A 4157-nucleotide genomic window follows, 5' to 3' on the forward strand; every position below is an offset into this window, starting at 1 on the left:
ATGTCTCAGGAAACTGGGAACTTCATTGACACTATTTATGGTTTATAGCAGGGTCCTCTGGAGCTCAGGAGCTGGCAGTGTCCCAGGCAGGCACACGAGAGCCCCTGCTCCAAGAGGATCCAGGGATCAGGCAAAGCAAGGGATATGGGAAAATCTGGGGAGAGATCAAGGCTGGAGGGAGACTGATATGTTTTACCTGGGGTTAGTGGTCACTACCTTTTCCAGAGAGAGGTTTTAGAAAGCCAGCGGTACCTCCCCAAACCTCTCAAGGCAGAATCTTTTTTTATTGTGATAATAAAAATAACTTGCCCCATGAGCAGCGGAAATACTGAAACTCTGGTTTCCTCCCTATTTTCACCTTGTGATGGGATTTCTGGGTGACAACAAAAAAGCAACTTCTAATTCCAGCTTCTTCTGACAGAGTATTTACATCCTGCCAGTAAATTCTTTGGTGTCACATCTTCTGGGCTGTAGTTTGATCCTTCCCCAGCAGTGTGCCCAGAGACTGCTCTCCTCCCAGCTGGAATGTTCATGGAGCCCCTCACCTGTGGCACAACTAAATTAGGTGGTGACTTTAAAAGCCCCTGCCATGGCTGGCGAATGTGTGCACATGGTCACATCCACTGAGAGCAGCTACACAAGCTTAAAAGACCAGGTTAGCACATGAGAAGTGTGTTCTGGATAAGGCCATGCTGGGTATGATTTCCTGGTGTCCCAGACTGAGCTGGGGGAGGAGGCTGGACAGCAGCTGTGGGTCCAGCTGACCTGGCATGGAAAGCCTTGGGAAGTGTCTGGAAGCAGCAGCACTTCAGGCTGGGCTCTCCCAGGGTACAAAACATCTGCAGCAGGTTGAGGTAAAGCACCATGAAAATCATTTTCACAGCCAAACATCCCCATGGAGCTGAGATCTGTCAAGCTGTGTCTCCATCTCCACTCCGATGGAGCCGTGAGCAATTCCCAAATCCAAACGCCTTTTGCCTTCTAATGGAGTGGTTGAAGCTGAGGGGTGGATGATGAAATGTGTTTCTCTTTAATCTGCCTGGATTCGGAATGTTTCATTGCTCAGTGGGAAGAAACTCCAGCAGGATAAGTGATGCTAACAGCAGCTAATGAGATGGTGCCAAAGCAAGTCCCTGCACATCAGGTACATGAAGCTGGTGGAAGAGGCAAAGCCTCATCCACGGGGAGAGAGGGGAACATGCTCCCAGTCTGTCAGGGGAAGCACATGAACAAGGTGTTCTCAAGGCCAGGAGCAAGTACAAGTGATCATGGGGAAGGCACCAGCCCTTGTCCTGGGCAAGCAGTGATTTCAATGAAGGATAGGCAGGAAAATAGAGGTGACCCACCTCAGTGTTGTCTGGGGGCAGGTTAATGCCAAGGAGAGGCAGTTGTTACATGGAAGGGACACTGCCAGGCTTTCTTGATGCTGGAGATAATGGAAGAAAGTGAAACCTGTAGTTACTTGGGGACTTTGAGTGAAAAACACGTTGTTTCAAAAATTACTGAATTTAAGGCTCAAGTTTATTTTGGGAGTTGGGCAAGGGGCAGGTGCTGGTTTGTGGTTTGTGAGTCCAAGCTGAACGCTTGGCTTGTGTTTTTTCTCGTTTCAGATCTCTATTAATTTTATAATTTTTTGAAAGGAAAATAATTAAACCCCTGTGTTCTTTGGGAGGTCCATACCAGAATGGCACATGGACTTGGTGTTCAGCCTTCTCTGTCAGTCTTACAACCATGTCAGTTTTGCATGCATCCCATTCCAGAATTGGTGCTAAAATCTGGTTTTGGCTTCTCTAACACAGATCCAGAGCAACTCCATTGGCTTCAAGTATCACTTGGAGCAAGATCTGGCACATGGTCTTCTTCCATTTGTGTTTCCATGGTCCCATCTCTAGGCTGGATGTTGTACTCATATATTCTAAAGACCATCTCACCCACTACCAAAGTAAGTCTCAGCCTCTTCCTGTGATCCCTGGCAGTTTCCTGCTGCTGGACACCCTTGGTCCAAAGCGGCTTCAGCCTGAGAGTCTGATCCTGTGCCTGCAGTAAGATTTAACATTGAATGGGGAGCACAGACTTCAACTGTGTTTTCATCCCCATTGGCTGCTTGAATTGGACCTTGGACTCCCAAATAATGGAGCTGTTTTTCTTTTTAAAACCTAAAGTTTATGTTCTGCAGAACGTGATGGGGCCAGCAGAGAAAAAACCTTGATACCAAAGCTGTGTCTCAACCTCCTGACAAGGTCCATGACTTCAGCTCTGTGCCTTAACACAGGGCCACCCCTTGTCCCCTTTGATAGCACCATTTATTTGTGAACCAAGAACAAGCTGATGGAAGCTACCAAACAGCTCCAACTTAGAGAAAGCCTCTGCTGTGCCTACAGAGTTCATTTAGCCCAGGGCCAGCACAGGCAGGCTGGGCTGCAGTGGCTCCCAGAGCCACCACTGACATGGTGATGTGGTGGATAATCATTACATGTCCCTCAGAAGGTTCACAGGGATGAAAAGGCTCTGTGCAATTGTAGATTTTATTTTTTCCCCTCTAAGGCCAGTGTTTGGCTTGGGCTCCCCAAGGCAGTTAAGTTTATTAATAGTCTGTTTCTGGAGCCGAAGTGACTCCATAGAGGGGAGTTATTCCACGCAAAACAAAACAGGAAAAGAAAACAATGTCCAACTCTTCCATGCTGGAGGGGTGCTCAGAGAGCTGCATTGTTCCACCTTCTCACACGAAGCAGAGGAGACCCAGGACAGAGCAGCCCTGGCAGGAGGAGGGTGGTGAGGTCAAACCCAGGGCCAGAGAGAGCATTTGGGGACAAAATGTGACTGACTGCTGAAAACGACTCTGTTCCTGGCCAAGTCACTGGTTTAAGGATTCAGCAAGAGAATCAAAGGGAGAACTTCCCAGGCAGCATCACAGTCTGTTATTTGTTGGGTTCCAAGTGCTCATTCCCTCAGTAGGCAGCGGGATCCCTGAATTCCCATCACTGCTGGCCAGGTGTGTGCTGGGCACTGAGACTTGCCCCAGGTACAGCAGTGCAGTGGAACATTTCCCTGTGTCTTAAACCTGAGGTTTTGTGAGACTCCTCCATTTGGGACTCAGCGCACTCCTTTTCCAGCCCTCTGCCATTGGTTTGATCAGCACTGGTGGTTCCTCACCTCACACAGTGCTCAGGTGCTTCAGACATGGGGAGACGGTGGAGCAGGGGGCAGAGGAGGGACAGAAGATCCAGGTGAAGACAACAGCCAAAGAACAGGCAGGCAGATAGCTCTTCTTCCAGGGACTGTGAAGATTAAAGGAGACCTCTCAGCTCGGGAGAGCTCAGGAGGATGAGGTTGGAATCATAGAATCGTTCAGACTGGAAAAGACCTTTAAGATCAGAGAATCCCAGAATGGTTTGGGTTGGAAGGGACCTTAAAGCTCATCCCATTCCAGCCCTGCCATGGGCAGGGACACCTTCCACTATCCCAGGGTGCTCCAAGCCCTGTCCAACCTGGCCTTGGACACTTCCAGGGATCCAGAGGCAGCCATGGCTTCTCTGGGCACCCTGTGCCAGGGCCTCAGCACCCTCACAGGGGAGAATTCCCTCTCAATATCCAATATAAAGTCCAATCATTGAATACAGTCCTTAACTCAGTTGTTTCTTCTTGCAACTGATGTTGTGGGATTTTTGTTTGTGCTTTCCAAGTCTTCTTCCCATCCTGGCAAATAAAGCCACATGGGCTGAAAAGGACATGGAGAGGGGAAGTAGGATTGCTCCAGCTCTGCATCGTAAGCAACCTGGTGGGAAACACAGGAGACCGTTGTTCCTCAGGAAAATAAAACATGGAACTTTTCCCATGGCAGGGAGAAATGTTCTTTATCATGAAAAATCCAGCATCATACAGCTCCTGCCTTCCCTCTCCTCCTCCTAAATATAAAATATTCCTCATCTGTCTCGTTCCACTGGGATTCTGCAGTGGTTTGAGCATTGCTGGCTTTTTTCACTGCCATATTTCAACATGGCAGACAGCAAGGTGGCTCCCATCAGGTTTAGAGCTTGGGATCATTTTCCTGCAAGAGGAGAATAAGCTGTAAACATCCCTTGAACAGCTCTGCTGAAGCCTGGGATGAGTTTGGGGAATTCCATGAATCTTGGTGACAGTACAAGGTATCCATTTAA

Source organism: Corvus moneduloides, chromosome 13 (genome assembly GCF_009650955.1).
Source record: "Corvus moneduloides isolate bCorMon1 chromosome 13, bCorMon1.pri, whole genome shotgun sequence".
Lineage (NCBI taxonomy): Eukaryota > Metazoa > Chordata > Aves > Passeriformes > Corvidae > Corvus > Corvus moneduloides.